This window comes from Paramormyrops kingsleyae, chromosome 3 (genome assembly GCF_048594095.1).
Source record: "Paramormyrops kingsleyae isolate MSU_618 chromosome 3, PKINGS_0.4, whole genome shotgun sequence".
NCBI lineage: Eukaryota > Metazoa > Chordata > Actinopteri > Osteoglossiformes > Mormyridae > Paramormyrops > Paramormyrops kingsleyae.
In genome coordinates, this window is record NC_132799.1 from 2,930,229 (window position 1) to 2,953,991 (window position 23,763).

At 42.0% G+C, this 23,763-nt stretch overlaps 2 long non-coding RNA genes and 1 pseudogene across 2 annotated transcripts; all 3 read right to left on the reverse strand.

The window, feature by feature from the left end:
- Positions 1 to 6,319: 6,319 nt before the first annotated feature.
- LOC111852353 (uncharacterized) lies at positions 6,320 to 11,960 on the reverse strand (annotated as a pseudogene).
- Positions 11,961 to 17,107: 5,147 nt separating this feature from the next.
- LOC140588350 (uncharacterized) lies at positions 17,108 to 18,088 on the reverse strand. Its single transcript, XR_011989704.1, has 3 exons — positions 18,040 to 18,088; positions 17,354 to 17,410; positions 17,108 to 17,243 (listed from the first exon to the last, which is right to left on the reverse strand). It is a non-coding gene; the product is annotated as an uncharacterized lncRNA (long non-coding RNA).
- A 1,311-nt stretch (positions 18,089 to 19,399) lies between these two features.
- LOC140588351 (uncharacterized) lies at positions 19,400 to 22,074 on the reverse strand. The gene is made up of 3 exons (XR_011989705.1): positions 21,728 to 22,074; positions 21,043 to 21,099; positions 19,400 to 20,932 (listed from the first exon to the last, which is right to left on the reverse strand). It is a non-coding gene; the product is annotated as an uncharacterized lncRNA (long non-coding RNA).
- Positions 22,075 to 23,763: the final 1,689 nt, after the last annotated feature.

The following is a 23,763-nucleotide window of genomic DNA, read 5'->3' on the forward strand; positions in this document are numbered from 1 at the left end:
ACAAGCAGCAATGTGGCTAAAATACGTTTCTTCTCTCGGCTGGACAGTGTGATGGTCTTAGAGAGGCCTCTCCATGTGCCCACAAAGAAGAATAAAAGCAAAGGTGCAGGAATTAACAGCAGGGTAACAAAGAACAATGTGAAACCATCAAAGGGGAAAAAAAACACAAAAAGAGCTACTGCTAAGGAGACCAACCAGACCACGAACGAAGATGCAGCAGAGAGCTTAAGGGTGAAGCGAGACCGGTACCAGTGCGGATGGCCGATCAGAAGGTATCTCTCCATAGCGATGCACACCATGAAGCCAAGGCTGGACACAATGCCAGATAAAAGAAAAAATTGTAATACTTCTAAAGATATGATGATATGTATCAAATCATATTGATTTATGTATATCCATGGCCTCCCCAAAAACTGGATTATATCCGAAATAAGAAGGTTTATGAGGTAAACATTGGCAACATGGTTGGCCTTAAACTGACGGTAGACGACATAAAGGGCAAGAGAAACAACAGGAAGCCCAATTACAAGTGTTACCAGATTCACAGTTTTGAATACAGTAAAGAAATAAAAAATATTGTCCTCATCTCCATATGATGAATCATGGTCATAAAGATCAGGTATCTCTCCTGCATATGTTGAATTGCTGTCATCCATTGATTCTTGTTCAGTGAAAATGTGTCTTCTTCTGACTCACTGGTTTTCTTCTCAATGATCGTTTCAAGAGTTAATTTTCTTGATATCTGAACTGAAATCAGAGCATAAAACATCTCAGCTCATCACAGGTACCGTGTCTAATACATCATTATTTCTTAATCATCACTGCGGTGCCGTGTTGCTGTCGTCTCTAAAACTCACCATGTGCAGCTTCTGGCTTCTATCAGTTCATCTTCTCCTCTTCAAGGTCTGATCCTCCTTTTCATTCAAAGAGACACAGATTCTCTTCAGAAACGAGTTCCTGACCTACCTGGTCCACAGGAGACTGTCTCTCCTCTTCTGTTTCATTAAGGCACATTCTACACACAGATCTCTCATTTCTTTACAGAAAATCTTAGCTATTATCCACCATAAAGAATTAATATACTGGATTCTATACAATGAAAATGAATTGAAGACTCTACAAAAACACAAGAGTCATAATTGATATTCATTGATATTGATATTCATATTCAGAATAGATATTAATTAGAACGTTCACGTTTAATTTAGTTAAAGCAATTGAAACGACTTATGCAAAGGGAAATATTAATTTCAGTTTAATCAGAGTGTAAAAGCAGTGGGATAAATACATTTGTTATAACTACTAAATCAGACTGATAGCAGTACAGAATGCATATTTCAGCCTCAGTATTAAAATACAAACAAAAAGTACAACAATGATATATAACTTGTGTTACACTGTAACAATGCTGTGAACATTCTCCAACTAATTTTTATCATTAGGAATAAAATATATTCTGTCACAGCCAATACCCTTAAAATCAATGTTGATAGTTAAGACTTTCATAATATTGCTCCATTTAATTAGTTTTAACATAATTGAATTCATGGTAATTTACTTGCTTCCCACCTGTAATCAAACGTGGAACGAGTAATAAGGACGCTCCAGTAGAAGTCTGGCTTCTTTGTAAATGAGCTGCATGTCTAATAACACTTCACATTTATTGCATTCACTTTAGTGCTAAAGAGGAACCACATTGTGTCTTTTAAATTCACGCACTGATGTTAATCTCAGGTCGATACATTTTCGCAAGTCTTGTTTTTACTTCCCTCTCCATGTTGTAAGCAAACAATTTATGTTGACATAATTTCTTGGTATTAAAGGTCTGCTGGGTCCATCCATCCACCATGCGACCGTTTCTCCAGTGGGGGGTCACAGAAATCCGGGAGCCTCTCCCAGGAAGCACAGGGCCCAAGACCGAAGACACAAACTGCTATGTCCGATACCCGATCACCCCCCTCCTACACCCTGGCACCCTGGACACGTTGGCACATGACTTCCCCACGGCCCCAGTGAATGAGCGGCACAGTCAGCTGATGGCTGCTGTGCCAAAGGCCTTCGTCACCCAGCAGCCCAGGAAGTGCTGAGCGAGGCGGCTGTGTCCAGTCCAGGATTTATTAAAGTGTTTAGTCCTGAGTACTGAAGCAAATTGTACAAAGGGTTCCAGTGGAATAGAGTAGTCAAACTTTCTCATGGTGCTGATGGGCAACATAAAACCAAAGTCAAGGATGCGTAACCTTAGTCTTCAGGCAGGCCATGAAATTTATAAGCTAGGGCCAATCAGATTTGTTGAGCTACTCAGGTATTGGCCCAGCATACAAGTAATGTGAAATTGTACTGCAACCATTTTAAGTACTATATATTTTGTATTTTATATAGTGTATGTGTATGTGTGTGTGTACGTATGTATATACTGTGTGTATATATATATATATGTATTAGGGCTGTCAAAATTAATAGGTTAACACGAATTAATCCATCATCATGATTAATCTGATTAAAATTTTTTACACAATTAACCCATTTGCAGCGCAGAATGACTCAAAATCCCTGAAATGTCTCTGTCAACCCATTTTGGGCAGTTTTGGTGCGTTCCATTTGCCCTCGGAACTCGTATTCCAAGTTGGATTCCAGTTTTGATGCCGGAAGTGACGACATGTGCGCTCCCGTTTCTCAGAGATCCGAGAAATTATCTCGGAGTAGCACAGAGAGGATCCCCAGGTCAGAATCAGAATCCAAGATGGCTGCGCCCTTTATCAACAGAAGGGAAAGTTGTAGTTTTATACTGTTTAAGCACTACTTCTCATTTGTGGCTCATTAACTCACACACTATACCGTTCAACTTATCAGTGGACTTGTTGCTACGGAGCTTTATACGTAAAGCACTGCGCTTAATGTGTTATCAACTGATATTGCTAACAATGGCAATTAACCAGGCTAGAATTGGATTTCATGATTAGTCGGATTATTTGTCGGATTTACGGTAGTTCGGGCTAATTGTAAGCGAACGAAGATAAAGACCATTTAAACTGAGGTACCTTAAATCCGACAAGTTGTCCAGCTAAGCAAACAATCTTGCTTTTTGATATGGGTCCATGGTATTGCACTTCTGTGGCAGATGGAATGCATCCGACTCGTGTTCAAGATGTTCAATAAAAATAAGTGCATATATATTCCATTTTTGCTTGAGTCTGTTTGCTCTTGCAAAATGAAATGGGATTAATATAGATTAAAAATGAATGATATTTAATCGTGATTAATCAAAATTAATCCACAGCAACCCTGTGATTAATCTGATTAAACATTTGAATCGTTTGACAGCACTAACATATATATAAATATATATATATATATATATGCACTGACCCCTACGGTTAAATCAGCATAAAATAACTTGCAAACATAGTCACACATAGGTCTATATGTTAACAAGAATTAACATATTGTTTGAAAACTTCATCATAAGTGTAATGTGCGGTATAATGCAAAACACACAAGGGAGAATAAACACACATCATTCACACATGGATGAACACCTGTTTGTTAACGACAATTAATCTGAAGAACCCGTTTTAAATCATTTTTGGATACCTTTGCTCCATCCAGAAGCCAACAAAACCAGACCAAGACAAAGGATGGCATGAGGGACGTCTGCTAGATGGCAACAAGGGTAGCAGTGCAAGTCAAGGAAAGCAAGGAGAACCGAGAGACAGGTGGGAGAGTTGGAGAGAGAAGAGGGAACCTAAGCAGGCCAAGCTTTGGGAGGGTTGGGGAGAGAAGTGGGAACCTAAGCAGGCCAAGCTTTGGGAGGGTTGGGGAGAGAAGGGGGAACATAAGCAGGCCAAGCTTTGGGAGGGTTGGGGAGAGAAGGGGGAACCTAAGCAGGCCAAGCTTTGGGAGGGCTGGGGAGAGAAGGGGGAACCTAAGCAGGCCAAGCTTTGGGAGGGCTGGGGAGAGAAGGGGGAACCTAAGCAGGCCAAGCTTTGGGAGAGCTGGGGAAAGAAGGGGGAACCTAAGCAGGCCAAGCTTTGGGAGGGCTGGGGAGAGAAGGGGGAACCTAAGCAGACCGAGCTTTGGGGGGGCTGGGGAGAGAAGGGGGAACCTAAGCAGACCGAGCTTTGGGGGGGCTGGGGAGAGAAGGGGGAACCTAAGCAGGCCAAGCTTTGGGAGGGCTGGGGAGAGAAGGGGGAACCTAAGCAGGCCAAGCTTTGGGAGAGCTGGGGAAAGAAGGGGGAACCTAAGCAGGCCAAGCTTTGGGAGGGCTGGGGAGAGAAGGGGGAACCTAAGCAGACCGAGCTTTGGGGGGGCTGGGGAGAGAAGGGGGAACCTAAGCAGGCCGAGCTTTGGGGGGGCTGGGGAGAGAAGGGGGAACCTAAGCAGGCCAAGCTTTGGGAGGGCTGGGGAGAGAAGGGGGAACCTAAGCAGACCGAGCTTTGGGGGGGCTGGGGAGAGAAGGGGGAACCTAAGCAGGCCAAGCTTTGGGAGGGCTGGGGAGAGAAGGGGGAACCTAAGCAGGCCAAGCTTTGGGAGAGCTGGGGAGAGAAGGGGGAACCTAAGCAGGCCAAGCTTTGGGAGGGCTGGGGAGAGAAGGGGGAACCTAAGCAGACCGAGCTTTGGGGGGGCTGGGGAGAGAAGGGGGAACCTAAGCAGGCCGAGCTGTGGGGGGGCTGGGGAGAGAAGGGGGAACCTAAGCAGGCCAAGCTTTGGGAGGGCTGGGGAGAGAAGGGGGAACCTAAGCAGACCGAGCTTTGGGAGGGCTGGGGAGAGAAGGGGGAACCTAAGCAGACCGAGCTTTGGGGGGGCTGGGGAGAGAAGGGGGAACCTAAGCAGGCCGAGCTTTGGGGGGGCTGGGGAGAGAAGGGGGAACCTAAGCAGGCCAAGCTTTGGGAGGGCTGGGGAGAGAAGGGGGAACCTAAGCAGACCGAGCTTTGGGGGGGCTGGGGAGAGAAGGGGGAACCTAAGCAGGCCAAGCTTTGGGAGGGCTGGGGAGAGAAGTGGGAACCTAAGCAGGCCAAGCTTTGGGAGGGCTGGGGAGAGAAGGGGGAACCTAAGCAGGCCAAGCTTTGGGAGAGCTGGGGAGAGAAGGGGGAACCTAAGCAGGCCAAGCTTTGGGGGACTGGGGAGAGAAGGGGGAACCGAAGCAGGAAATCTTTGGGGGGGCTGGGGAGAGAAGTGGGAACCTAAGCAGGCCAAGCTTTGCGAGGGTTGGGGAGAGAAGGGGGAACCTAAGCAGGCCAAGCTTTGGGAGGGCTGGGGAGAGAAGGGGGAACCTAAGCAGGAAAGCTTTGGGAGGACTGGAGAGAGAAGGGGGAACCTAAGCAGGAAAGCTTTGGGAGGGCTGGGGAGAGAAGGGGGAACCTAAGCAGGAAAGCTTTGGGAGGGCTGGGGAGAGAAGGGGGAACCTAAGCAGGAAAGCTTTGGGAGGGCTGGGGAGAGAAGGGGGAACCTAAGCAGGAAAGCTTTGGGAGGACTGGAGAGAGAAGGGGGAACCTAAGCAGGCCAAGCTTTGGGGGGGGCTGGGGAGAGAAATAAATTCCTCTATTTCTACCAAACCTGGAGACTATCAAACCTGCTCAAAGGAGAAGAAACTCTGATGATGGGATAAGCTCTTATAGAAAAGGGAAGCAACATTTTCATGGCCAAGTTTACAGAAGACCAGTGCAGTCATCATGTAGGACAGATCATATGGTTGTTTACATTTCATGATAGCCTTGTTCTGATGCACAGCTGGTCTCATACAAAGGAAAAAGATCTTCAGTAAACTGTGGAGAAGCCGATTCATGCCGGACCGTGGTGATCCTGCGGTGGTCAGACTGGGAAGGTTACAGACAAAGTCAGATATGGAGATGACTGGATTTCGACTGGTAACTCGACAAAACGATCAAATTATCCACAGATAGATATGATTTATTGACCCCAAGCAGGAAATTTACCCATCAGGTGTAAAATCAGCAGTTATATAATATAATTCCATCCTTAAAGGTCTCCCATTATGTGTAGGAGACGTCTTGTTATTTTTGCCTAATATATAGTAAATCTGAATTTAAAACCAGTGGGTTATTTGTACACCAAACAGCCTCCAGTAATTGGTAAAAATGGGAGGGTATTAATCAACGGAGACACCAAATTTTCATTCATGATATATGGCGAATGTTTAACAGCAAGTTAATATGAGAAAATACAGACGTTTGTCTCCCTGAGCCATGAATTACTGACTCGGTCCAACTGAACATGTTAAATATTACAGCTGCACTTTATACACCATATGGGACCTAAATATACATCAATAGATAATGAAGTCAATAATAACCACAGAAAATACAGTAGTAACATTTAATTTTATTTGGATTCGCTTTCTGTATTTTTGGCGAGTGGCTCAGCAGGCAAAGTGTCCTGCCTGTAATCAGAAGATCTCCGTCTCGAGCCTCGACTTCGGCAGAACAGTCACATGTCCGTGGGCCCTTGAGCGAGGCCCTTCACCCCCAGCTCCAGGGACGCCGCATGTTGGCTGACCCTGTGCTGTGACCCCCAAGCTATGGAGAGCGAGATGGGTGGGCGAAGAGAAGCATCCCAATGTACTTGTACCAATAAAGCAGCATTTTTAATTGGCCTAGGAAAAAATAAAAGGCACGTCCTGATCCGGAACCCTGACATGTCTGAAGAACCGGCGGCCAAAACGATCTACCTTCTGTCAAATCAGAACAATTCTGACAAAAATGAACTTGCTCAATGGTGAGTGGTGCATTTAAACAAATGCATCGTCAGTGTATTTGATGATGATGATGATGATGATGGAGGCCCATTGTTTTTTGCTCTACAAGCACTCTCCCTGCTGCAGGTTCAAAGGGACCTGTGCAGTCCAGTCACAAATTCCTGGTAATAGGGCTCTGAAACACACAGAAGAATTCAGCGCTTCCTCACCGTTTTGGTAACCTAAATGTACATGTCAACAAGTTGTCATTTATAAACATTTGAAGCATACTCCTATATTCACATTTGTAAAGCTAACAGTAGTGTTATTTTTCACAACATGCATTATTACTCACATTTGAAATGAATGACTGTCTTTGCCCCCAAGCCCCCCACCACACCCACCCCCACCCCCCCACCCCAAGAACATGGAACCAGGTAGATTGGTAATGCTGTGCATTGTAATCATAGGATGCATGTCTACTGACCGGAGTCAGGCTCAACGTAAGAGTGTCTGATGAGGAAGTCCAAGACCACCATGGCACTATTGGGTTTGAAGTCGTCACTGACCAACAGATCTTTCACCTGAATTCAACATGATTCATTTTAAAAATGTAACCCCTGCACATCGAGCAGTATTAACCACACTGTTAATGCATATCTCACTTTATGTAGGGGCAAGAGGTGGAATTCTTCAACTTCTCCATCCCCAATCTGAGGCTTGAACTCAGAAGGCAGCTTCAGGTCAAACACAAACTGGCTCTCTGGAAAAATGCCCTCATGATCTTCGTATGTATAGCTTTAAGACATACAACAAATAATAAAAAAAACTAGTGACTTAGACTGAACACTGTATAAGGTAGGCAGAAACTAACCTGACAGTGCTGACAGGACGAGCTGCCTTGGCAGTGCATGCTGGGATACATGCCTCTTCCTCGCACTCTTTGAGAAGGGTTTGTTAGACACTGTTTCCTGCTGCCAGACCTCCAGCCGCCTGGTAAGAGAGAGATCACTAATCTTCTAAAGGTTGAACAGCACTGAAGTAAAGGGTTATATGACAACCACGGTATTCACCTCAACCCCTGATTCTTCTATTTAAGTACATCACCTGCAAACTGTAAGTCCTTCTTCAGAAGGACTTCTTTATTTTTCTTGAAAACAATACCACCACACCAATGGTACATCTTTCTATATATGTTCCATGTTACATTCCCAGTACTCCAAACAGTAATTCTATGTCAAAAACATTGACCCACATCAAATTGTAAGCGAAAGCGATACATATTTTGAACAATCAAGACCTTTAAGCAAGTCATGATTTGGCCAGTGCAGAGGCATAAAAGATATTCTTGTTTTTAAAACGTTTGTTCTAAGTCTGTGGTGGACATCACAAAAGGGGGAGGGGCAGCCAGTCCCTGGAGGAATTAGGGCTAAGGGTCTCGCTCAAGGGCCCAGCGATGACGTCACTCTGCCGACCTCGGGGTCATAACCGGTGACACAGAGATAACAGGCACAGCATCCTAACCAGAGGAGCCACACTCCGCACCCAACTTAGAAAATGGATGTAAAGGATGTAATCACCAAATTGTCAAGTCTTCCTGGGTAGGTCTGCTTGGTAGGAGATCTCCTTGCCAGCCACATGCAGATCTTCCCAGTTTCATCATGCACGTATCCATTCACGTGGACTCCGTACCGATTCACTCCAAATAGACCTGAACAAAAAAAAACTAATGTAGCCACATAATTTTTTTGACAAAAACCTACCAATATTCATTGCATAGGTACATCTAACTGAGGATGGCAGGTTGGCTGACACTATTGCCCCACGTATTGGGGGTTTGAATCCTACCACCAGTCTATGTGTGAAGTTTGCATGAGTGGGTTTCCACTTGCAGTCCAAAGACATGCAGTAAGGTTAACTGATGTCACTAAATCCACTACAGCATATGAGTGGGTGTGAGAGTATGCACAGGCATGTGACAGATGATGCACTGCTGTTCCTTCTGGGATGTAAGCCGGTCTTGTGCACTGTGCAGTTTGATACAGACTACAAGCATGACCCTCTGCAAGTATAACTGGTTATAACTGTAATATGAAAAAATATAGAGAAAATGAACCACGTAACTGAATAAGGGACTATGTGCAGAGAGCCTGGGAATTCAAAAGAACCTGAAAAAAATCATATGAAGGACTTTTCTAGCTGTACTTATATTATTTTACATAGAAGGACAGTTTCTTTTGAGAGAACATTATGTTACATAACAAGCTGATCTGTGGTTCTTATGGTATAAATATCTATAATAAATATTTAGAGGTGTGTTTTCTCCTGGTGGGTAATGGGGATGTTCCAATCCGTGCATAAATAAAGACCCTCTTTGCAGGGATCTTTTTGGTTCGTCTGGTTCCTGAGAACTCTTCTGATTCTCGAGGAATCCACAACAACCTTGACCAGGAAACGCAGTTAGATGCTAGATCCACGGTATAAATACTGGCTGCAATAACAACAGAGAATATTAAATTTCTTGCATGGTTATTAAACACAGAATCAGCATACTTACTGGTAGCGGATCTTTCCATGCACATCAGGGAACCATCACAGAACTGCGGCATTACTTCATACTTCTGCTGGACAAACGCAAATGAAGATCCAGGGGAACGATGCAGTCTCGTGCATTAGTACCCTCACGCGCACTCATCCAGCTACCTCACCTCCTCCCTCCATCCCCTCAAACAGGCGAACGCATTCTTCTCCTTCAGCTGTTGCAGCACTTCGTGCACGGCCTCGGACCGCTTCTTGTATGAGCTCAGGCTGGGCCGGAGTGCTATGCTGTCCCCCTGGGGTGGGCTGAAGACCTCGGGGAAGCGGCTCAACGCGGACGCCACCGCGGGGGGGGATCCATCCCACGTGCTTCCCGTCAATAACGAAACGCAGACACTGAGTGAGCTTGGAGCCTACGCGTACGAAAAGGGAGACATGTACAGCAGTCAGTGATGCGCGGGTTGACCCGAAATGAGCGGGTGCCCGCGGTCACCCGCGGTTACGAGTCATCCAAAAATATTTTTAATGATATTCGGGTCGCGGTCGGTCGGGTCGTTTGAAATAAAGATGCCAATTATTGTGAACATTTATTTATGGATATTGTAGCCACAGTCTTTGGTTTAGCCTACCTGTTTTTGTTCGTTTAAAATGCGTTAATAAAGACTTTATTAACATATTCTATGCCTGTATTTTGTGCTTGTGAGAGCTTCAATTGGGCATCCACGTGGCGAAATAGCCTAAGCCTACTAATACAAGTAGGTAATCCTTATTTACCTTTTGAATGTTGAGCGTTATTAATTGTTGAATAAATGCTGATGCGGGACAAAATTCCCGATTTCCCAACACGTTGAACTGAGCAATGCCATTGAATCATTTTAATAGGATACTTTTAAACGCATATAGCTCAGTAATGTCAGTTTTATGTATTTTCTGAGAGGGGGTGGGATTTTGTTGGGAAAGTCGGGGGAGAGACGCACACTTCGATTAGACTGGATAAACACATGCAGCATCTTAATTAAGAAAATGAAATGAAATAAATGAATAAATCAAGCCTTTATTACATAACACTAGGCTATAAAAAAAAATGCGGGTCAGGAAGCGGGTCGGGTACAATATATATATATACACTCACCTAAAGGATTATTAGGAACACCATACTAATACGGTGTTTGACCCCCTTTCGCCTTCAGAACTGCCTTAATTCTACGTGGCATTGATTCAACAAGGTGCTGAAAGCATTCTTTAGAAATGTTGGCCCATATTGATAGGATAGCATCTTGCAGTTGATGGAGATTTGTGGGATGCACATCCAGGGCACGAAGCTCCCGTTCCACCACATCCCAAAGATGCTCTATTGGGTTGAGATCTGGTGACTGTGGGAGCCATTGTAGTACAGTGAACTCATTGTCATGTTCAAGAAACCAATTTGAAATGATTCGAGCTTTGTGACATGGTGCATTATCCTGCTGGAAGTAGCCATCAGAGGATGGGTACATGGTGGTCATAAAGGGATGGACATGGTCAGAAACAATGCTCAGGTAGGCCGTGGCATTTAAACGATGCTCAATTGGCACTAAGGGGCCTAAAGTGTGCCAAGAAAACATCCCCCACACCATTACACCACCACCACCAGCCTGCACAGTGGTAACAAGGCATGATGGATCCATGTTCTCATTCTGTTTACGCCAAATTCTGACTCTACCGTTTGAATGTCTTAACAGAAATCGAGACTCATCAGACCAGGCAACATTTTTCCAGTCTTCAACTGTCCAATTTTGGTGAGCTCGTGCAAATTGTAGCCTCTTTTTCGTATTTGTAGTGGAGATGAGTGGTACCCGGTGGGGTCTTCTGCTGTTGTAGCCCATCCGCCTCAAGGTTGTGCATGTTGTGGCTTCACAAATGCTTTGCTGCATACCTCGGTTGTAACGAGTGGTTATTTCAGTCAAAGTTGCTCTTCTATCAGCTTGAATCAGTCGGCCCATTCTCCTCTGACCTCTAGCATCAACAAGGCATTTTCGCCCACAGGACTGCCGCATACTGGATGTTTTTCCCTTTGCACACCATTCTTTGTAAACCCTAGAAATGGTTGTGCGTGAAAATCCCAGTAACTGAGCAGATTGTGAAATACTCAGACCGGCCCGTCTGGCACCAACAACCATGCCACGCTCAAAATTGCTTAAATCACCTTTCTTTCCCATTCTGACATTCAGTTTGGAGTTCAGGAGATTGTCTTAACCAGGACCACACCCCTAAATGCATTGAAGCAACTGCCATGTGATTGGTTGATTAGATAATTGCATTAATGAGAAATTGAACAGGTGTTCCTAATAATCCTTTAGGTGAGTGTATATATTTTTGCGGTCCGAGTTGCGGGCGGGTTATTGAAAACGTCGGTCGGGTTCGGGCTGTTTATACATTGACCCGCGCATCACTGACAGCAGTAAAACCGAGAAAACGTAATAACTAGTAGACAAATATTCGTTTCACATTCGTAATGTGACTTACTGAACTAGAACTGAACTAAACTAATACACAAGTTCTGACATTTAAACTTTGTTGTCAAACCTGGCAAATGAAAGTTATTCATTTGGCGAAGCAGTACTAGTGCTTTCTCTGACCACGAAGGCATAGATGTGGACATTACGGATGAAACTCCGACAATGACAGTTCCGACAGCGTGCACCACGACTATCCGGCTTCATAGAAATAAGCAATATTTATGCTATCGAGCGTCTCTTATGGGCAGCCTGCTTCGTCACATACTTTAGTTTTTATTGGTCGATTTTGACTGAGGGGTGGGAGCAGTGTCAGAACTCAGAGAAGTTATTGGGTTAGTATGTTTATAATAAATTCAAAAGGATCACACTTTCTTTTTGCTCTGTCACTCGGTTTATAAATAAAATAAAAACTACACGTCCGGAAATTCAGCACTCTATTTTCTGTGTCTGAAGGCTACACGTATGAAGCTAAATATCTGGTAAATCTCCCGATCTAAATATGATCCAGGAAGTCCTTAAGATAGCATCCATCTGAGCATGCGCAGCTGCCGGATCCTTCCTGAGCTGCCTGGGGCCAGAGACTATGGCGTTAAATTAGTGCCAAAACTCGCGCGCATAAAAACCACGCGCGCGTATGCGCTCGCGAGCAGAAAACCATCCTCTCTACGCGCTCGCGTTTGCACAGCACTCGCTCGCTCGCTCGATCGGCGTTACATTAGTGCCAAAAGTCGAACCACGCGCGCGCGTGCGCTTGCGAGCTGAAGATCCATCCTCTCTACGCGCTCGCGTTCGCTGGACCCCATCTACGCGCTCGCGTCTGCACAGCACTCGCTGGCTTGACAGGATGAATTTTGACACTTTGGAGGCGGGAACAGTGCCTAATATCTCCGCTCCTTTGATTGGTTTTTTAAAATATTGACTACGATTGGCTATTTGCTTTGGTAGAAGATGAAGATAACGTGTCACTGACCGCGGTTAAGTTAGCCTCATATTCGATATCGATTCGATTAATAACTTTTAACGGAAGGTGGGGCGTTTTTAATGACAGAATCGTGATGTCCAGTACATAGACAACGATGCACACCGATTATTTTTGTGCTTCAAACCATTTCGTGACTTGTGCAAAATCGTGTTAATAGCTAATATTATATGTTCTTTCAGCTGTAATGGCATGGTGGTTTAGCATTTTGGGCTTAATGATCGAATGTATCCGTATAATGTGCAATGGGACAATACATGAATGGGTTAGTAACTTTAAAACTAGACAAGACAGGCACATCTAGTGGAGTGTGCTTTGATCAGTGGACTACAGGGAACAATGCACACCCCTTGGATTTTCAGAATAACTTTCTCTCTAACAGTTATTAACACATTGTATGCATATTACATGCCATTGCTCCATTTCATACATATTGACAGTTAATTGATAACACAAATTAATCCATAAATTAGTTGTAAAGTGTGATTTAGGCAGTGCACCATGGGACAAAGCAAATGTACCGCAGTTGAATTGTTTGATTACGTGTTTCGTCACATTAAAGTGATCTTGAAAATCCAAGGGGTGTGCATTATCCCCCAGAGTCCACTGATGAAAGCACACTCCATAGGACATGGCTGTCCCATTTTGTTTTAGAGCTATTAACCCCTTAGTTGTTGCTCCATTGCACTTTAAGTGGATGCAATATAATAATTAGTAATTATTACAGACAAAAATAATATGAAAATCCATATGAGGCTAACTTAACCGCGGTCAGTGACAAGTTATCTTCTTCTTCTACCAAAGCAAATAGCCAATCTTAGTCAATATTTTAAAAAACCAATCAAAGGAGCGGAGATATTAGCCACTGATCCCGCCTCCAAAGGGTCAAAATTCATCCTGTCGAGCGAGCGAGTGCTGTGCAGACGCGAGCGCATAGATAGGGTTTAGCGAACGCGAGCGCGTAGAGAGGATGGGTCTTCAGCTCGCGAGCGCACACGCGCGCGTGGTTCGACTTTTGGCACTAATGTAACGCCGATCGAGCGAGCGAGCGAGTGCTGTGCAAACGCGAGCGCGTAGAGAGGATGGTTTTCTGCTCGCGAGCGCATACGCGCGCGTGGTTTTTATGCGCGCGAGTTTTGGCACTAATTTAACGCCATACCATAAGTATAAGATGGATTGGAAAGCGCCGTTAATTGCATGAAACGTACTTAAATACGCTTAAAACGTACTTAAGCGTAAAATGAAGCACAGAGGAGCATACATACAGTGCCATACACACGAGGTGCAAAGGCAGTACGTACACTAGTGCAAAAAGATTAGGGTTAGAGTAGTAAAATAATAGTATATTGTGTCACTTTGGAAATAAATATTTGAACATTAGAATAATAAATTATCTGCAAATAAATTATCTGCAATTAGAAGTGTAAACATCAGACTTATACTGTAACAAGACAGGGAGCTTTCTGACGGGTTTCGGCTGGTGGTGAGCGGCACGTTGGGATGAAGTGTTGTGGTGTTTTTGGCAGTAAGCAGGATCGATCCCAAGTAGCGTTTTTAGCACACCGTAGTGAAATGAGCCAGTGGCTGAAAAAAACAGTCAGAACAAACAGGAGGAATTGTAATATATCTCACGATCCGTCTCCGTCTACCCTGTTGTGTCCCTATCTAGCCAGCAGAGGTCTCCCGTTTCCCCTTCCAAGTGTTCTCTAATGACTTAGACCAGTTCTTCGTTCTCCTTCGTTGTTCTTTCGGAATGGGCCGCAAGCAGCGCATGTTAGCTGTTTTTTCAGCATCTGACTAAGATATAATACGTGTGACCATCGATAGACAATGGGTTTTCCAAATAAAATTAACTACCTTGCCATCCCGGTTTAGTTTAAACTTGAATCCAGTAAGTTCTGGGTTAGGCAGCTATATATATATATATGTGCTGTTTTTGTAATATATCTGAGGTTGGAAATGAAATGGGTAGAGCAAAGGATAAAGGCACGAGCTCTGGTATTGTCAGTGTTTTCTTACACATGTGACACACTTTCTGCATGACTATATAAACATTACAGTTGTAGCAATTTCTTAAATTCTTTCAGAAAGTGGGTAATTGTGCAATTTGATAAGTTTAAACGATGGTTTAACCTCAGGCTGTGCTGAATAATAATAAGCGCGCAGATCCGTTTCCTGTGTAAAGAAGCGCTGTTCTACTACCTGGCAAATCCGCCGTTATAATTGCAACCTTCCAAGGTCCAAGCGCACCTGTATTTTAAAGGGAATGAGAGGTAACATTCTGATTGATTTACAGCTTCGACGAGACGAAATGCAAAGCTATGCACCTGGCGCCACAAATACTTTTCCACCGTTAAACTCGCAAAAAAAGGTTGGCCAAGCGCTGAAAGAACTTGCGCCGTGGTGTTCAGATCGTGCGCTTTCAATCGTTAAATCGGGGCCTCATACTGTATCTTCCTAACAAAATATTCACTCATACTAAGGCAAAAAGTTAACGAAGGATGTACTATTTTGTGCCTAGTGCTGAGTAGTGAAACAAAATGTAAAAAAAGAGTTCATATAGAAACGAGCATTCAAACAAAAAGACAATAAATTTAAGAGTTAAAATTAAGAAATATACTGAAAATCTTTGTGCTTCTAGGAACAAACAGCCCGAATGATGAAAGAGAGACTTTATTACATGAGCATAGACAGCAGGCTTGATCTTATTTAACGATGGTAGACATTGTTTTTGTCAATATATTTATACATAAATGTTATACTGTTAAAAAGAAATATCACACTATGGGAAACATAGATGTTTCAGGGAAAAGCTTAGAAAGAATATAAATACAATTCACCACAAAGTATACACATAAAATACATATATTAATAAGTACATCTTACGCGAAGTGACTTTTTTTTCTTTGTAGCTGATTTCATGTCACGGACTCGGATGCTGTTGGTTTAAATCCCGTGTACTTTCAATTTCTTTAACCAAAAGCTTGTAAATATCTTGGGTTATGAGCCACCAGATACACGTTCGCCCAGCGGGCAGGAAGGCAGCGAAGCCGTGAAGTCAGGAATAGGGGGTTATTGACCCGGACAGGGCAGACAGCGACAAACATCAATGACTGATCTGGGGAACTCAGACGCGGACTAAATACACAAGACACGCAGAAAATAACAGGTAACAGGTGATCACAATCGGGGTAGTACACGTAGGTAATGAGGGGGCGTGGCACACACGAGGATCGGACGAGCAGGTCATGACAATATATATGTTTGCAAACGCACACTGTATTTAAGATATATTTTAAAACATAACATAATAAAAAAACATTAAATATCATTTTAAGAAACTAAAAAAAACATTCAGAAAAAAAGGTTGTTTTTTTTCTCAGGTGAACATCAGGGGCAAAAAACATCACTCAGTGATACTCTTCATGATTGCAATTGTAATATTAAATAAAACATAACATTATCTCAACTGAATAAAGAAGAATGATATCAAATTTATTTTTATATCAGGAAAACAGCCCCTTTCAGAAACTCCAAAAGCGTTCCTCCCAGAGCCCATTACGCTTCCCCAGTGGATTTTCTACCCACTGCGCGTGTTTTCAGACACTGCGATGCTGATAACTGTCTGTTCTTCATTTCCGGGAGACTTACGGCAACCAGGAAATTCCTCCATTATGTGTTTTGTATCTTTTCTAATGAAGATATACAGCAGAGGGTCCAAAAGAGGACTGAAATAAAACGGCAAGGATTCCCAACGGTAAAAATCATTCGGCCTTTGATAATATGATATGATGAAAGGAAAGAACAGAAAAGCATAATTAGCAATTACAAGCAGCAATGTGGCTAAAATGCGTTTCTTCTCTCGGCTGGACAGTGTGATGGTCTTAGAGAGGCCTCTCCATGTGCCCACAAAGAAGAACAAAAGGAAAGGTACAGGAATTAACAGCAGGGTTGTAAAGAAAGATGGGAAACCTCCAAAGGGGAGAAAAACCTCAAGAAGAGCTACTGCTATGGAGACCAACCAGATCACGAGCGAAGATACAACTGAGAGCTTAAGGGTGAAGTGAGAACGGTACCAGTGCGGATGGGCGATCAGAAGGTATCTCTCCATAGCGATGCACACCATGAAGCCAAGGCTGGACACAATGCCAGATAATAAAGTAATTCTAAATATTATACGAACTATCACAGAATGATTATTTATGTACATCTCTGTCCTCCCTAAAAACTGTATTAAATCCGAAATGAGAAGGTTTATGACGTAAACATTGGCAACATGGTTGGCCTTAAACTGACGGTAGACGACATAAAGAGCAAGAGAAACAACAGGAAGCCCAATTACAAGTGTTACCAGATTCAAAATGTAGAATACAATAATTAATACTATATTAATCATTATCATGGTCATAAAGATCAGGTATCTCTCCTGCATATGTTGAATTGCTGTCATCCATTGATTCTTGATCAGTGAAAATGCGTCTTCTTCTGACTCACTGGTTTTCTTCTCAATGAGGAGTTAATTTTCTTGATATCTGAACTGAAATCAGAGCAAAAAACATCTCAGCTCATCACAGGTACCGTTTCTAATACATCATTATTTCTTAATCATCACTGCGGTGTCGTGTTGCTGTCGTCTCTAAAACTCACCATGTGCAGCTTCTGGCTTCTATCAGTTCATCTTCTCCTCTTCAAGGTCTGATCCTCCTATTCATTCAAAGAGACACAAATTCTCCTTAGAAACGAGTTCTTGACCTACCTGGTCCACAGGAGACTGTCTTCCCTCTTCTGTTTCATTAAGGCTCATTCTACACACAGATCTCTCATTTCTTTACAGAAAATCTTAGCTATTATACACCATAAAGAAGAAATGAATATGGATACTATACAATGAAAATTAATTGAAGATTCTACAAAAACATAAGACTCTATAATTCAGAATTGATATTAATTAGAACTTTCATGTTTCATTTAGTTAAAGCAATTGAAACAACTTATGCAAAGGGAAATATTAATTTCAGTTTAATCGGAGTGTAAAAGCAGTGGGATAAATACATTTGTTATAACTACTAAATCAGACTGATTGCAGTACAGAATGTATATTTCAGCCTCAGTATTAAAATACAAACAAAAAGTGCAAGAATGATATATAACTTGTGTTACAGTGTAACAATGCTGTGAACATTCTCCCACTATTGTTTATCGTTATGAATAAAATATATTCCCTCACAGCCAATACCCTTAAAATCAATGTTGATAATTAAGACTTTCATAATATTGCTCCATTTAATTAGTTTGAACATAATTAAATTCATGGTAATTTAGTTGCTTCCCACCTGTAATCAAACGTGGAACGAGTACTAAGGACGGTCCAGTAGAAGTCTGGCTTCTTTGTAAATGAGCTGCATATCTAATAACACTTCACATTTATTGCATTCACTTTAGTGCTAAAGAGGAACCACATTGTGTCTTTTAAATTCACGCACTGATGTTAATCTCTGGTCGATAAATTTTCACAAGTCTTGTTTTTACTTCCCTCTCAATGTTGTAAGCAAAGAATTTATGTTGACATAATTCCTTGGTATTAAAGGTCTGCTGGGTCCATCCATCCACCATGCGACCGCTTCTCCAGTGGGGGGGTCACAGAAATCCGGGAGCCTCTCCCAGGAAGCACAGGGTCCAAGACCGAAGACACCCTGCGAGACACGGGGCCATTCCAGTGCAGGACACCCACACAGACACACAGCAGGAGAGTTAGAGATACAGCTTCACCTAACTGCACGTGTGCACAAACAGCTATGTCCGATATCCGATCACCCCCCTCCTACACTGCCCCCTGTGGATCTGAGCTGTGACTGCAGCCTGTGCACCATGGACACGTCCGACTGCACCATTGAGAGCCTGAGGCCAGACTTCTGCATATCCCAGAAGGCCACTCTTCCGGCTTTCTAGGAAGAGCCAAGACGGCCACATGGAGACTTATGTTCTCACAGCAATCAGCAGACCCATATTAGCCCCAGTCACACTGTGTTACACTGTCCCTCGACAAGCCACCATAATCAGACAGTGGAGAGTGTGCAAATGTGGGGGGGGGACAATTACAGGCACAAGGCTCTGAGGGAATTTGCCAATGTTAATAAAAAGAGCTTTTTTTCTTGCTAATTCAGTAACATTTTTCTGTTGCAATATAATTACTCAAATCATTATAATTATCTTGTGAAATAGTGTTAAGTAAATGGAGACTAAATTAAAACTGTCATAGCCTATGGTTTGTCTTTCTATGTCCAAAACAGTCGTGGAGCCTGTTGCTTAGACTGAGTCAGTTGTGTGACATTGACAGGTGTAACAGTAAATATCATCAGGACAACAGAAAAGTGGCAGTGGGACCAAAACCAAGATCTTTTCTATAAAAAAAATCACCCCTATTTAGGCAAAAAGTAACACAGACCCACCCTGTCAGGGATGGACTATGAAGTGTTTAGTACTGAGGATTAAAACAAACTGTAAAGTCAGTTCCAGTGGAAAAGAGTAATCACACTTTATCATGGCATGAACAAGTAACACAAAGCCATGGAATTAAACACTTCATTTAAAAATGAAGAAATATACTGAAAGTAATCATGGTTCCGTCTAAAAGTAAACAGGATGAATGATGAAATGGTGACTTAATTACATAAAGACAGGCACCACTGTTGGTCTGAGTAACAATGTAATACTTTATTTTTTGGCAAACATTTAAACGTAAATGCTACACTGTTGAAATATCACATTAATTAAAGTAAAGTTCAGAAAGAAAAATAATAACATTAAACATGAATGTAAGGATATGCACCTCACTCAAAGAGACATATTTTATGTGTTTGCAACCAACCCCAGAGCTGCTGGTTTAAATCCTGTGTACCGTAAATTATCAGCCCAAATCCTGTACATTTCTGGCAGACAATCAGGCATGGATGCCTGCATATGCACACTGGACTGTATTTTTAAAGCATAACTATTTGAAAGCATTAATTATTAATTATTACAAACAATAAAAAAACAATTGTTCAGATGTTACTGATATTAGTTTTCTCAGTTGGTTCTCAGTAGCAACAAACTCTTCATTATTACAACTGTAATTTTAAATATAACTTAATATTTATAAATGAATAACAAAGAATAATGTAAAATGATGTGATAAAGATTTAGCAGAAAAACAGCCCTTTTCAGAAACTACAAAAGCGTCCCTCCCAGAGCCCATTATGCCTCTCCAGTAGATTTTCTACCCACTGCGCGTGTTTTCAGACACTGCGATGCTGCTAACTGTCTGTTCTTCATTTCTGGGAGACTTACGGCAACAAGAAAATTCCTCCATTATGCCTTTTATATCTTTTCTAATGAAGATGTACAGCAGAGGGTCCAAAAGAGGGCTGAAATAAAACGGCAAGGATGCCCAAAGGACGAAATCATTCATGCTTTGATAACATGATATGATGTAAGGAAAGAACACAAGAGCACAATTAACAATTACAAGCAGCAATGTGGCTAAAATGCGTTTCTTCTCTCGGCTGGACAGTGTGATGGTCTTAGAGAGGCCTCTCCATGTGCCCACAAAGAAGAACAAAAGGAAAGGTAGAGGAATTAACAGCAGGGCTGGAAAGAAAGATGGGAAACCTTCAAAGGGGAGAAAAATCTCAAGAAGAGCTACTGCATTGGCGACCAACCAGACCACGAGCGAAGATGCAGCTGAGAGCTTAAGGGTGAAGTGAGAACGGTACCAGTGCGGATGGGTGATCAGAAGGTATCTCTCCATAGCGATGCACACCATGAAGCCAAGGCTGGAAACAATGCCAGACAACAAAGTACCAAAAAAAATGACTTCAGCAGGTTTAAAGTATATCCATGGCCTCCCCAAAAACTGGATTATATCCGAAATCAGAAGGTTTATGATGTAAACATTGGCAACATGGTTGGCCTTAAACTGACGGTAGACGACATAAAGAGCAAGAGAAACAACAGGAAGCCCAATTACAAGTGTTACCAGATTCACAATGTTGAATACAGTAAAGAAATAAGAAACATTGTTCTCATTTCTATATGATGAATCATTATCATGGTCATAAAGATCAGGTATCTCTCCTGCATATGTTGAATTGCTGTCATCCATTGATTCTTGATCAGTGAAAATGCGTTTTCTTCTGACTCACTGGTTTTCTTCTCAATGAGGAGTTAATTTTCTTGATATCTGAACTGAAATCAGAGCAAAAAACATCTCAGCTCATCACAGGTACCGTTTCTAATACATCTTTGTTTCTTAATCATCACTGCGGTGTCGTGTTGCTGTCGTCTCTAAAACTCACCATGTGCAGCTTCTGGCTTCTATCAGTTCTTCTTCTCCTCTTCAAGGTCTGATCCTCCTATTCATTCAAAGAGACACAAATTCTCCTTAGAAACGAGTTCTTGACCTACCTGGTCCACAGGAGACTGTCTTCCCTCTTCTGTTTCATTAAGGCACATTCTACACATAGATCTCTCATTTCTTTACAGAAAATCTTAGCTATTATACACCATAAAGAAGAAATGAATATGGATACTATACAATGAAAATGAATTGACGATTCTACAAAAACATAAGACTCTATAATTCAGAATTGATATTAATTAGAACTTTCATGTTAAATTTAGTTAAAGCAATTGGAACAACTTATGCAAAGGAAATATTAATTTCAGTTTAATCGGAGTGTAAAAGCATTGGGATAAATACATTTGTTATAACTACTAAATCAGACTGATAGCAGTACAGAATGTATATTTCAGCCTCAGTATTAAAATACAAACAAAAAGTGCAACAATGATATATAACTTATGTTACAGTGTAACAATGCTGTGAACATTCTCCCACTATTGTTTATCGTTATGAATAAAATATATTCCCTCACAACCAATACCCTTAAAATCAATGTTGATAGTTAAGAATTTCGTAATATTGCTCCATTTAATTAGTTTGAACATAATTAAATTCATGGTAATTTAGTTGCTTCCCACCTGTAATCAAACGTTGAACGAGTAATAAGGACGGTCCAGTAGAAGTCTGGCTTCTTTGTAAATGAGCTGCATATCTAATAACACTTCACATTTATTGCATTCACTTTAGTGCTAAAGAGGAACCACATTGTGTCTTTTAAATTCACGCACTGATGTTAATCTCAGTCCGATAAATTTTCGCAAGTCTTGTTTTTACTTCCCTCTCCATGTTGTAAGCAAACAATTTATGTTGACATAATTCCTTGGTATTAAGGGTCTGCTGGGTCCATCCAGCCACCATGCGACCGCTTCTCCAGTGGGGGCCACAGAAATCCGGGAGCCTCTCCCAGGAAGCACAGGGCCCAAGACCAAAGACACAAACTGCTATGTCCGATACCCGATCACCCCCCTCCTACACCCTGGCACCCTGGACACGTTGGCACATGACTTCCCCGCGGCCCCAGTGAGTGAGCGGCACGGTCAGCTGATGGCTGCTGTGCCAAAGGCCTTCGTCATCCAGCAGCCCAGGAAGTGCTGAGCGAGGCGGCTGTGTCCAGTCCAGGATTTATTGAAGTGTTTAGTCCTGAGTACTGAAGCAAATTGTACAAAGGGTTCCAGTGGAATAGAGTCGTCAAACTTTCTCATGGTGCTGATGGGCAACATAAAACCAAAGTCAAGGATGGGTAACCTTAGTCTTCAGGCAGGCCATGAAATTTATAAGCTAGGGCCAATCAGATTTGTTGAGCTACTCAGGTATTGGCCCAGCATACAAGTAATGTGAAATTGTACCGCAACCATTTTAAGTACTATATATTTTGTATTTTATATAGTGTATGTGTATGTGTGTGTGTACGTATGTATATACTGTGTGTATATATATTATATGTATTAGGGTTGTCAAAATTAATGGGTTAACACGAATTAATCCATCATCATGATTAATCTGATTAAAATTTTTAACACAATTAACCCATTTGCAGCGCAGAATGACTCAAAATCCCTGAAATGTCTCTGTCAACCCATTTTGGGCAGTTTTGGTGCGTTCCATTTGCCCTCGGAACTCGTATTCCAAGTTGGATTCCAGTTTTGATGCCGGAAGTGACGACATGTGCGCTCCCGTTTCTCAGAGATCCGAGAAATTATCTCGGAGTAGCACAGAGAGGATCCCCAGGTCAGAATCCAAGATGGTTGTGCCCTTTATCAACAGAAGGGAAAGTTGTAGTTTTATACTGTTTAAGCACTACTTCTCATTTGTGGCTCATTAACTCAATCGCACACAATATACCGTCCAACTTATCAGTGGACTTGTTGCTATGGAGCTTTTTACGTAAAGCACTGCGCTTAATGTGTTATAACTGATATTGCTAACAATGGCAATTAACCAGGCTAGAATTGGATTTCATGATTAGTCGGATTATTTGTTGGATTTACGGTAGTTTGGGCTAATTGTAAGCGAACGAAGATAAAGACTATTTAAACTGAGGTACCTTAAATCCGACAAGTTGTCCAGCTAAGCAAACAATATTGCTTTTTGATATGGGTCCATGGTATTGCACTTCTGTGGCAGATGGAATGCATCCGACTCATGTTCAATAAACATGTTAAGTGCATATATATTCAATTTTTTCTTGAGTCTGTTTGCTCTTGCAAAATGAAATGGGATTAATATAGATTAAAAATGAATGATATTTAATCGTGATTAATCAAAATTAATCCACAGCAACCCTGTGATTAATCTGATTAAACATTTGAATCGTTTGACAGCACTAATATATATATATATATATATATATATATATACACACATATGCGCTGAACCCTACGGTTAAATCAGCATAAAATAACTTGCATACATAGTCACACATAGGTCTATATGTTAACAAGAATTAACATATTGTTTGAAAACTTCATCATAAACATCATACACCTGTTTGGTAACTACAATTAATCTGAAGAACCAGTTTTAAATAATTTTTTGCTACCTTTGCTCCATCCAGAAGCCAACAAAACCAGACCAAGACAAAGGATGGCATGAGGGATGTCTGCTAGATGGCAAC